The sequence below is a fragment of the Etheostoma cragini genome, chromosome 14 (genome assembly GCF_013103735.1).
Source record: "Etheostoma cragini isolate CJK2018 chromosome 14, CSU_Ecrag_1.0, whole genome shotgun sequence".
Taxonomy (NCBI): Eukaryota; Metazoa; Chordata; class Actinopteri; order Perciformes; family Percidae; genus Etheostoma; species Etheostoma cragini.
Genome location: NC_048420.1, coordinates 6,798,547 through 6,811,052, shown reverse-complemented (window position 1 = coordinate 6,811,052; position 12,506 = coordinate 6,798,547). Strand labels below are relative to the sequence as shown.

Sequence of the window (12,506 nt, the reverse complement as noted above, 5' to 3'; positions counted from 1 at the left end):
CTCTTTTCAATCCCCAGTGCACGCTCACTGGCATCTTTGGTACATCCTGGCTCTTTAGCATTCAACTGGAGAAGGCACCCGCTCACCCAGGAGCACAGGCGGGAAGAAGCATCGGCATCAGCCCTCTAACCTAACGCTGCACGCGAACCAGGCCAAGGAGGAGACATCCTCCGGACAAGACCCGTGTCCACTCAGCAGGGACACTGCTATAGAAAGCATCGCTGCGGGTGTTGGAGCTTGGATACATAAATGTTTTTATGAAGTCAAAATGGCATCATGGAAACCCCCCAAAAAGAGCGAACACCATCATTGTGCGCGCGCGTGCGCGTGTGTCTGTGTGTGTGCGTGTGTTTCTTTTGGCCACTGCGCAAAGTTACAGGTCTGCCAGTGGCTTTAGAGGCTATCATCCAGCTCGCTGCGTCTCCCACTGAGGGATTCAGCATTCCGGATGCTCCTGCCGTCCACCTGTCCTCCACTAATGGGCTTTAATTCAACTGCTGGGATGTATTTGGGGATTTCTCTGGTACCGGTACTTCTGTTCAGGTTCACAGATCACACATCCCCGCGGGTAACAGCCGTCATAGCCTCACTACAGTGGAGCACAGCGCGGACTGGCGAAAGTGAGGGTCTAGTTTATCTTTCAGTCGGATTCTATGTAGCATTAAAACCGGACTACTCACTTGTCTTTAGACGAGGATGTCAATAATCAAGCAAGTGAATGAACCGTCAGACTGAAAAGCAGTCTGGAGTCCATGGCGCAAGAAACAGCAGCCCAAAGGGATGAGTGTAACAGATAAGATCCATTACCTGATCGCTGTCAGCAGTAGTTATTCGATGCGACGGCTATTCCCCGATCGGTTCCGTGGATACAAATTAAGTTTCCCATCCATGGCACGTCTCAGACGGAGAGGGAGACTAGCATTCATTCACACTCGCTGCTGCGCGGATTCTTCTCCCCACAAATGTTCTCTGCCAGGCATGCCACTTCTGCGCCTCCAAAACGGACACCCCCCCCCCAAAAAAAAAGTGGAAAAATAAATAAAAAAATAAAAAAAATTAAGGAAGGATCGCTAAGGACAAAATCATAAAGTAGCCATGTGGATCAAACGAAAGAAGCAAACCGAAGAACGCAAGAAAAAAGGCAATGGCAAAAACAATGAAAGAAGGGATCGTCGCTTTTGTAGATGTCCAATTTTGTTCAAAAAATAAATCCGCGTCATATATTCTCCATGGTTTTTTTGCGCATATAGGCAAGCTGGTATATTCCAACGCAATGAGAGGACCCGCTCACAGGCAGCCGCAGGAGCTGAGTTGATTAACGTTTTTTTTTCCTACTGATGCCCGGTACTCCAAGTCCAATGAAGCTCTTCATTTGAAGCAGAGGTTGAAACAGAGGGAGGGGAAAAAAGGATATATATATGTTTAGTCTTACTCCGTTAACCGCCCTTATTTCCTCCTCTTCCCTGTGAGAGGGTGAAACGTGTCTGTGGCTCGCGCCTGCTCTGGCATCCGGGATAGGTATCCACAGGCAGAGGCTCGCAGTCGGGCATCTGGCTTCCCTGCAGTCGCTTCACAAACGGTCGACAGGGATGCGCGCCCTCGCTGCCCTCCACCGGGGATCCGTCAGGCGCGTTCACAACGAAACCCTTCCTCCCTCCCGCTCCTCCCACCCCCCCTCACTACCATTGCCCGTAGTGACGTCAGCACGCGCAGTTTTCCCAAATACAGCGAGTGCACACGCAGAGACTTCTTCAAAATCCACTTCTTCCGCTTACTTGTGATGTGAGCCACGTTTCCAAGTTTCCAGGCTATGTCTCTTACACTTGAAGTTGACTATTTGTATCTTTGGACTAACCGCAGTGTTCCTCAAAACAGTTCAATCCAAAGTTATTCTAATACATTTTCACCCATTTTATACACGTTTGATAGGTCGCCCCCACATCACAGTGCTTACACTAGTCCATTTAAAATAAAACTTTTTACATTACTCCCAGATATCCTTGTCAGCTCCTCAGCCCCTCTGCCAGAAATATTCTAAAACGTAGACAAGATCTGGAGCTCCTTAGCTTTCAGTATCAACCCTGCAAGTCTGGATGAAGCTAACAAGCTAAATTGCCAATTCGAACAAACATGCGATGATCCAACGTTAATGTCTAAAGGGTTTCAGATTTGATATTTACATCACAGGCACAATGATGTGGTTAGATCTCGAGACACCGCGCAGCATATGTGGAGGAGTGAAAGCGGTGGGCCATTAGTCAGCTCAAGTGCTTCTTTTGAAGGCTTGGCGGTGGAGGATGAAGCTTTAGTGGAACAGCTCTCCTAGTGAAGACAGATAGCCACCGTCCTTACATTCAGCCTTCATGTGTGCTTGCAGTTCTCTAACTAATTATCCATTTTAGGGCACAATCAAATTACTCTACGATGAAGTTGATTTCTTTTAATGAACAGTCAACAAGAAGCCGCTACATTGGCAGTCAAATGCAGAGAAAGACACAAGAACCCTGTGTGAAAATGAAGTCTGGATCTCTGAAGACAAAAGTGGACAGTATTACTTTCACACACCAGATTTGAAAATTGCTCAGCAATGGGCTCAGTGAACACAGCGGCAGATAATACAGAGAAAATAGGAGCTATCAAGGGACTGTCTGTCAGATTACAGAGTGTCAGAGCATGTGCGTTAACTACGTCTGAAACCTGTCGGTAGTGAACGCCCATGAATTGGCCTGAAAAGGGGAGGCTTATTAGATTGTTAGATTTCCGTTGTCTCTACACATTTATTTATATGTAAATAGGCTCAAGTTTGACTTTCTGGATTGTTTTAGTAACTATTTATACTGAAATATGCTGCTTACTTGCTTCATGGTTTAGAGAGTTGCAACAGTTCATTGAATTGATGCATTGCATTCCAGACATCCATTTTTAATTGTGGAATGAAGATTCATGTGTGTCTGATTAATAGTGAAACTAATAGTGCAGTATGAAAACTAAATGGCCCAGTACTATCTGAAATGTCTGGACAGTATGCGTGCGTTTTGGTGCCTTTACTCTGCTTAAGATTAATAAGAGAAACTAGGCTTTTTTTCATAAATGTACCATTGTCAAAAGATCTGCCAATGATCATTTTTTGCCAACTATACAGCTCTTGTAAGCTATTTCCTATGAAAAATTTGCAGCCTGAAAGAATCCTGCAGAGATTTGTGGCTTCCCACATTGGACCAAATGAAAGCACAAAGCAGATCAAAAGGCAGACTGTCTGAGATTGTAATCATGCTCATTTTTTAGCATTAGAATATGCCATCATAACTGTTACTGCTGCTATATACTGTATATAGAGATGAAAAAAAGTCTACACTCGCCACTTTTAATTCACTTACTAACTGCCAGAAGTCTTTCTTTAAAGGTAAAGTTTCCAATGAATAATTGGAAAACGGATTCTTATGAGGTTAACTGTTCTAATAAGGGAAACACAACAGATAATGCTCAGACGTTTGTGTCCTCACGATACAAAATGTCTGGGACGGTTTGCAGACATCACTCAGACATGACACCCTTGCATCTTTATAAATCAACCAGTTGGCAAGACAGCACCTCAGAATAACAGCATCACCAGAAAGGGAGATTTTTCATCAACTACAACAGGCTATTTCGCAACCCTCCTGGCAGAGACAGAATGAGCACATTGTGAGGACTAGAAATGTGCTGTTACAATGGGAATGGTTGGCAAATGCTTTAAAGACACGTATCTGTAGTTAAGTCAACCCAAAGCTAAATGCTGGATGTGGTCTAGTAGGCTTAGAGTGCAATGCTACACGTGTCTATTAATTTGATTCATTCCATTCATAGGGGGATATTAAGACTCCTTATCATGGACATATTTTATTGTGACTCAAGTAATTGAACACATTCCTTGGGTGGAAGTTACTAGTTTAGCGTTTGGCCTGTTAGACCTGGATTATCGCATTGTAAATCCATTGTCATTGTGTTCCTTGAGAACTTGGGCTGTATTGAGAACCATCACTGGCCTTGGCCTGTGAAACCCACTGAGACATTGGAATAACTCTGATATTGGGATATAGAAATGAATGACTACTCAAAGTCTTACCTGGTTGTAATGGATACCTTGTGTGCCTTTGTCATCCAAAATAAACAGTAAAAGGGAAGCTACAACAGTGACATTATGACAGTTGGATGGGGAAAAAGGCAGTTGGTTGCAGTTTCAGCACCATGGAGAGCTCAAAAGCTTAACACACGTACACTCTTTCAGCACCATGGAAAGTTCCATCTGTGTCTCAGAGACACGGAAGGTGATCGGAGCCTACTTACACACATTTCGGCACACACTGATTCAGCCCGTTTGAGGACAGCACAGAGGCTGAGAGCTTCTTTGCAAAAGACATTTATGTGATTCCATTAAACCAAAAGGACTTTCTCTAAACATAAATGCCGCACTATATTTCCGCCTTAAAAGCAAAGTGGAAAAGCAACAAAACTTTTTTTTTTTAATCTCAGTTGGACTCTAATATTCCTAACCATGCTTTCCTCTGCATGTGAGAAATTAAAGTTCTTCTACACAAACATAGCGGACGCCATTGTTTTCCGCGAGCAGAAACTAATTTATGACTCAGAGAATGAGCCAAACCTAGAATATATAAACATCCATCAGCATTTATGGGAAAGGCCTTTTCTTAGTTTCATAAATCAGGATTGTAAGCAAACAACCTTATGGTAGAACCAACTGATTAAACTCAATGACTCGACCAAAACGCTGCCACTGTATTTCATCTTACATGCCTTTTCATGCATTCAGGCAAGGCATTTTTATTCATAAAGCATACATAGAGGTATGGGTTCAAGTTGCTATACAGAGAAGTTAAAATAACACAATGCAACACAAATCAAAGGCAAAGTAACACAATTTAAACAGACAAAATAAGAGATAAAAAGAGTATAAGGCCTGGGCCGCTGCAGCTATAATAGTAATTCTAGTAATACCATGATACGTCCTTGGGTATTTAGAAACATTTAGTTAAAAGCCTCTAAGAACAATACAGTTTTTAGACCGGACTTGAATACTGCAATTGTTGTGTATTCCTTAGACCATCAGGCAGTGGGTTGCAGCGCTGTGCGGCGTAATGACTACAGCCCACTTCTCTTCATTTAGATGTCGCCCCAGGCTCTGCTAGCCATCCACTCCACTGTCGTATATTTAGGGCCAACTCCATGTAGATATTTATGAAATGAGTAATAAGACTTGTAATGAGGCGTGATGCGGGCTGTCCTTTAGGTTTTGGTCAGAACTCTTATAGCTGCATTTTGAATAAGTAATTTATATTACCCTTGGCAGTAACAACACGTCCATAGCATGCAGCTGACCTGCAATTCTGGTGGCCATGCATGGTTCATGAAGCAGCTAGGTCAAGCTCTGTATTGTCCATGCCACGACATAACATAAGTATACCATGTAAGCACACATTAGCACAAGTTGACCTGATTAGCAGACATCTGCTGTGGCCAGAGGGAGTGCTCCTTCACATACACTATGAGAAGAACTTGTTGAAGAAAACCTCAAAGCAGAATTACAACATCAGGCATCTGATCAGATAGAGGATAGAGGGAGAGAATCATCACTTTGGTGTGTGTATGTACTGTTCCTACATGTTACTAGCTGCTGGATATCCATTTGTCCAAATAAACACATTTGTCCGTATTTGTTGGTTTATTGTTAACCAAAAAGTGTCCACCTGGTTTGTAAATTGCATGTTAGCATGCCAATAAGCATTTTCCTTAGTACTATTCAACCTTAATGAGATTTTCTGTGTACAACTTTAATACTGACATTAAATGAAAAAGGCAAAAAGGGACACAGATGCAGATCCCACAACACCACTGCTGGGCCCCTTATCAAAACCGTAATTTCCTACTCTTCCTTTCTGTAATTTTAAAACGCCTGCGTTGTGGGAAAATTGTATTGCCTTGTTTGATTAATTTTGCGGAGGCGAAATGGCTCCTAACAATGGCGCGTTTGATTTGCTTCTTATGAATCAGAGCAAGTAAGGACAGGGCCAGAGCTTAGTGGTTGAACTCGCATTGTCACCATTGTTTTTGACTTTCCATTTTTCCACTTAGCCAGTATCAGGGAAAGGCATTTAATTCAATCAAAGCCACTTTGACAACTTGCCAAACACACACAGACAGAAGTATCTTTCAAACCTCTGGCAGATTTCACTTGAGTTGTACAAGTTTCCCCTGCAGGACGTCTGCAACGGTTTAAATGACCATATTTTTCACTTGCTTTTAGAAATCATTCTCTCCTTTTCTGATCCATGTGTGCAGTCATACCCTTTGACATTTTCTAGTTCACCAAATTTGATCAAAAATAGCATACCACCGTATAATGTTTTGACTCTACTACTTTATCATTCACACCTTGAGATACACTTCAGTAATCCTCTCTTCCGTATTAATGCATCTTTTCTCTGCCTGTATTTTAACTAAAAACAAGCAAGAGTGCTTTGGGGATGTTGAGCTAAATCGAAGCACACAAACAAACACCTGAATAAAAAATCCCAAAAGTGTGACAGAACAGTAACTTCCTCTTTGAACACACATTTGAAAATGCATGCTTTCTCGCCTACATGTTTTACCCCAAAAAACGTGATACAGTTCCCGTATACTTCTGCCCTCTGGGATGTGCCTGAGGTAATTGGGAAGTTAACACTCAGTGTCAGTGTGATTCTAGGCCTTACTGACACGGAGCTACAAAGGTTAGAAGGGAGCTTTCCTATTTCCGTCCAAGTAAAGCATCTGTTAAATTATTTGAAAACACTACTGTGAACATATCAGCTGGGCTACACAAAAAAATTAGTACCCTAGCCACATGTCTGCGTTTTCTTATTTCCTTTAAGAAAAAAGCCAAAAAAATGCAAAATTCAAAACTTCTCAAATACAAAAACACATCCACATCACTCACACACATACTTGAAATAACTATATACATAAGTCTATAGAAATAGGTCATTCTAAATTGATGAAATGCAATAAAAAGGCCCTATTTTTGCTTTGACACAGCTGCAGCCATCACAGGGTTAAATGTTTCTGGTCAAGTTTATTATTTATTCATTTATCTTCTAAATGGCTAAACAGGGAGGCCTGATTGGCTGACATGACCTGTCAATTAAATCCTTAGACATCAGAGAATCTGATGGTCTGCTCAGTAACAGTGTAGCAGCCCCGGGGGAGAAGAGAGAAGCGATCAAAACCCACAAATGACAAACTGTTTAGCTTTCTTTCCGTTGAAACTTGGCCAGACACTACAAGATTGTGAGGGGACCAGCTAATTTTGGAAAAAATGGCTCGGATATTCTAATTCCTTGGATTGTTGGCGATGTAGGAGAAAAAAGTTTTTGGCGATCTTTCACCGCTGTGAATAAAGACACGAGGAAACAGGTTGGGATGCACACTTTAGACACTGGCGGCGCAGTATCTTTCTGTGTTTCTTTACTTCATAACGGGATTATAACTACAACTAAGTCATCTTATGCTTTGCGCGTGGGCATCGAATCATGAGACTTTAATGCATGAGCGTGTTTATGAAGATTTAAAGTTATCAATTTATAAACACGTAGGAGTGGAGAAAACGTATTTGCTTAGGTGGAGAAAACGGTCCCGTCACCGGGACTGTGTCTGTAGAGTGCCTGTAGATGTGCATGCTTGTATGAACATAATTAAGTGTGTTGCACATGTGTGGGTCCGTGTCTGACCGCATACATGAATGAAAACATTGAGTGTGTGTGCCTGTTTGTGTGTGTGTCTCATGCTCAGCCTACTGAATCCTCAGTGGGGTGGGAGCCTGTAAAAAAGCAGTGGTCCATGAACCTAACTAGAGTTCCTCCCTGATCAAATGTGACAATTATGATAGTGCTCCTTGGTACAAAACTCCCCTCTGACTCCCCCGTCTATTCCTTCCTCCTTTCTCCTAATGCCACCTCCTCTTCCCATCCTTTAGTTTCCTGCTCTCTTCTCCAACATGCATTTTTAAGTTTATATGTTGTTACCGGTCCATTCAACCGTATCAATCCACCCCTCTCATCTCCCTAGAACTAATTCAGTCTCAGAATCACTTTTCTTTACCTGCATTAGTCTTCAACTTACAATACTTTATTCATCCCTCAAGGCCAATTTAGGCAAGCAAGTTTGCAAACCCAAATATTCACAAACAATGTGTTCACAAAAACTGATAAGACAATAGTTGAAATACACCAGGTTAAATGACAGTGGCCAATCTACAGTATAGCTGTTCACCTAGTGTTGGTGAATGGCTTCTTGAATAAAATCACCCAACCCCCCTCTATTTTTACATGCATTTGATTTAAAACACATCCCTGATTGTATTATCTTATAGTACTCAAGGGCAATTTAGGTGGGATAATTTAACGGAGGAGTCGGGGGTTCCTCCCCCAGGACATTTTTAAAAGAGTAGATGTAATTTACTGTACTTGTGTGCCTTTTAACATATGGTTTGATACTTACATCTGGCTGTACTACTATGAGAAAAATAATGGAAACATTTTGTAATTTCATCCAGAGGAAGTAGTCGGCCCAAGATCCCACATTTAAAGATCTAAAAAAGCTCAAAGTACAGAAATTGATTCATTGTCTAATACTTAGCTAGTAATAAGCAATTAATGCTTATTTAAATGTGAAGATCTCTTTATACATGAATTTAATTTCTTTACTGCTACCAAACCAATGAGTAAAGAGGTTAAGTGAAGTCAAAGTGCCCCTCTGCATTCTACTGTAAACCACATTTATTTTCCAATCAGTTCTACTATGGAGAATCAGCACTTGAGGCCTCTGCCTCAAAGCTAGATTATGCTGTTAGACTGTGTGTGTAAAAATGTGCGTGTAACAAAGTCGCCAAGATAACTGGCTAACACTGCTACTGAGAAGCACTCCAGTAGTGAAGCTTACAAGCACAGACAGTATCACGGGTTTGGGAGGGCGATTCAGAAAATGACAATGTAGTATTCCAAGTAAACATTTTGAGTAATAAAGTATTGGACATAATGGCCCTCAATTATGAAACGTGAATACGACCTAAAACAGACTTAAGACGGCGTACGCCACTGCATTTGTCACTGTACGACATTCTTACGCTCTGATTGGTGCGATACGAACGTTCCATGAATCCCACGTGAAGCCCGTCGTGAGAGGATTTCTGCGCTGATTTCTACGTTAGGTTGATAAATGAGGGCCAATGACATCTCGGCCTAATGATGGAATCTTGATTCTTGATCTATGATTCCAATCTTATTTGTCTACTCCAATGGAGTTCAGTTTAAGCAGGCTGTAAAGATGTTGCTGAGCCTTTTCCACAATGGCATCTGTATGTTCGCTTAATTTGAATCTGTCATCAAACACAACACTAAAGTATTTATAGATGTGGATGATTTCAACACATGAATGACTGCACTGCAAAGCTAACAACAACTGACTGACTTTTGAATATATGATAAATGACATTAATGAGAAAGGACACAACTGTGCAGCGAGCCATTAGAAAAACAAAGGGATTTAGCTGCTTAAATGGTAAAATGTATCGATTTTATTCACATAGCCTAATCTGTGACATTTTCCCCTTACTATGCCTATAAATCTCTGTCTCTTCTCTTTTTTCTCATCTGTCTGAGACCAGGCAGGGTTGGCTGCAGTCATAATGGTGAGCAAACAAAATCAGGCTCATCAAGAGACATTCAGGTTCCATCCCCTCCATGCTATAAATCACACTCATACGGGGTAACACACAGTGAGCGGTGCATTTCCACATACTCACACACAACCACCCTTACCTTCAGCTCGGGTGTTACATTTCATGTTATCTGAGGGTGAAAGCCCTTTCCTTTGTCCGACAGAGACAGATCACAGGCTGGCCATGGCCCCCCTACACCTACAGTATAACGTCTCAATGGTCATCTCAGGCCTTCAATCCCTTTCCTCTTGCGTGTATCCTAGACATCTATCACCTCTCTCTGGCCTTCATCTCATATATATCCTCTGGTCCCGCCATCTCATCTCTCGGTCGGCTCAATTCATCTAATTCTCTCCAGCCCCCTGCCCATACATTTAAGAGCAGCTGAAGCCCACAGCGGGCCACACTGTGTTGCCCCATCCATCAGGACTGACTGTAGGCCAAACATGTCCTGCTGAAAAAAAAAAAAAATCTATGATTTAAGTCTACCTTGCTCTCGGCTGGGTGGGCTGCCCTGTGGTGCCCTAGCTAGATCTTAGATCTAATAACCCGAGACAGAAGTAATTTTGGTAAGTCTGGAGTTTTCTTTGGCCTCGCTTATAACTGCTTGCATAATTTTGATTTTCTCCATTGATTGAAAAGATCAATCAATCAAGACATACACATTCATGGCCTTTTCTGAAAATGTTAATTAGAAACATAAACTGACAGTATGGCTGTTTCTTCAATGTCACCTCTAACAGACTACTCTACATACAGGCTAATGCAAAACATGCAGAGACAGCAGGGACTACTGTTGGATATCTTCTGTACATGACTTATTGCAAGTAAATAAATTGACTTTCAAAAACTAAAATGAAATATACAATCAATTTACTGTTGCACGGTGGCAGTTTAGTCATGTGACTGTAGTCATGTGACCGTTCTAGTTAACTTTACAGGTGCAGTCTTATACGGGTAACAATCGTTGTAAAACAAACAACTTACTTAGGGCTAGTAAAACATGGCATGATGGCTTCAAATGAGGCATGTAATCTACTAAAATGAGGATGTAATGTGTCGTCACAGATGTCCTTGCATCCCGGACTAAGGTCTGTAAAACTCTGTTAATTTCAACATCATAGTTGACTTTTAGTTCCACACAGGACATGAGCCAAAGTCCTGTGTTTGTTTGCCCCATCCACCACGCCAACAACCCTCCTTACGTGGAATTTGTTGATCCTATGCTTTGTCAACCCACTTTATCGATAAGTACCATAGCTACAAGAGATTGACGTCTAAAAAGAAATGTAACTGTGGGTTGTTTTGAGCCGCTTGTATAAATCAATACTTTCTAGATGAGAACGGACTGATTATGTCTCATCAAAATGGCCTAGCCTCAATTGGAGCATAATTAAGTACTTCCAGGATTTTGCGATGTCGCCAATTCACGTGATTTCAACCAATCACTGTGACTCTGGTGAGACTTGCAATTTTGACCAATCACTGCAAGCCTTTACGCAAATTTGACCAATCACCGGAGTTTCCCGCAACTTCAACCAATCCCGGCAGTCCCACGAGCCAGACTCGGTATCAGTGTGTGACTCTGAGAGCCAATGACCAAGTGGAAGGGAGAACGGGTTGATGACACACGTACGTAGCCAAATTAATTTCCTTGTTAATCCTCCGGGGGGGGGCTTCCGCTTGACACACACACACACACACACACAGACGGAGATGAGACGTACAGGATGACCTAAATTGAGGACAGTAATATGTTATTGTAAATGCAATGATAAGTTAAAGTCCAATAAGTACATTATCAAACCGTGTGAATGTGTGTCCCAGCCCAGGTTAGGAAATCACCTAACAATGTTAAGATCAACGAGCCACTGACACACATGTTCAAATTGGATTAATTCAAATCCTGGAGGGACTGATTAAGCACTTCACTTCCTTGAAAAATGTTACTGAATAACCCTCGAAACACTTTAAACGGAATGTGAGTAAATCCATTCACAAGTCATTGCAGGATTTGAGGAAACTGGTAATAGGCCAGTGACAGCAAAACCTACATTGAGTAAAGTTGAAAATGCTAAATTTATGCAAAACAAAAACAAAAACAAAAACAGTCACCTGTACTTTAGGGGCAGAGTGTCCCCAGGGCATATTCAATGTGTCACAGATTTTTAAGGGGTCAAGAATACTGACTTTTCTCAAAACCAACCTACAGGCTGGGGCCCAGTATCTATTGATAGGGTAATAAAGTGACTGCACGTGTAATTTACCTTTTAAACACGAATGATCCCTCAAAGAAGAGAAAATCTAAAAAAAAAAGGATGTTCAACTCACAAAAGCTCCTTAAGCTATTTGTGCATCATGATACTGGCTTATACCTATGGCCGCTCTCCTTGACAGACATGGCCTTAATTGATCGTTTACAGCACATGAAATACGAGGCTTTGTTGTGCTCCATCACGTTAGGTGGGCAGAGCAGGGCGATGAATAAACCCTGCTGTGACAGTAGTGATGACGGTTGATCTTGCCCTCCAGGAGATGAGTTAGCAATTTCATGCCAGCAGAAAACACCCATCACCATTAGAAGGCTACACTCACTGAAGAATTGCAGCTATTTCCATCATTTTGACAATACCAAAAGCGAATCAAGATGGGAGCTAGATTGCTTGGTCTACTGGGAAGGAGAGAGTTGGACTTTCAAGTGAATTTAATGACAAATGCTGAATTCATGAGTGGTAGTGTTAAGCTACTAACACAG

The 12,506-nt window shown here is 41.8% G+C and overlaps 1 protein-coding gene and 1 long non-coding RNA gene across 16 annotated transcripts in view; one reads left to right on the top strand and one right to left on the bottom strand.

Annotated features, from left to right (window-relative positions):
* adgrb2 (adhesion G protein-coupled receptor B2) overlaps positions 1-1,594 on the bottom strand; it is a 215,220-nt gene extending 213,626 nt beyond the window's left edge. For 12 of the 15 annotated variants that reach the window (XM_034891459.1, XM_034891464.1, XM_034891463.1 and 9 more), the window contains exon 1: positions 808-1,593. The gene's annotated coding sequence lies outside the window, so the exon portion shown is untranslated. Of the gene's footprint in view, positions 1-807 lie in introns of all 15 variants that reach the window. The other 3 variants (XR_004659264.1, XM_034891466.1, XM_034891472.1) reach the window with 2 other exon arrangements.
* Positions 1-8,202, top strand: part of LOC117956424 — an 11,128-nt gene extending 2,926 nt beyond the window's left edge. The window contains exons 2-3 of the long non-coding RNA XR_004659265.1: positions 825-826; positions 8,192-8,202. This is a non-coding gene — a long non-coding RNA (uncharacterized LOC117956424). The remainder of the gene's footprint in view (positions 1-824; positions 827-8,191) is intronic.
* The last annotated feature ends 4,304 nt before the right edge of the window (positions 8,203-12,506 follow it).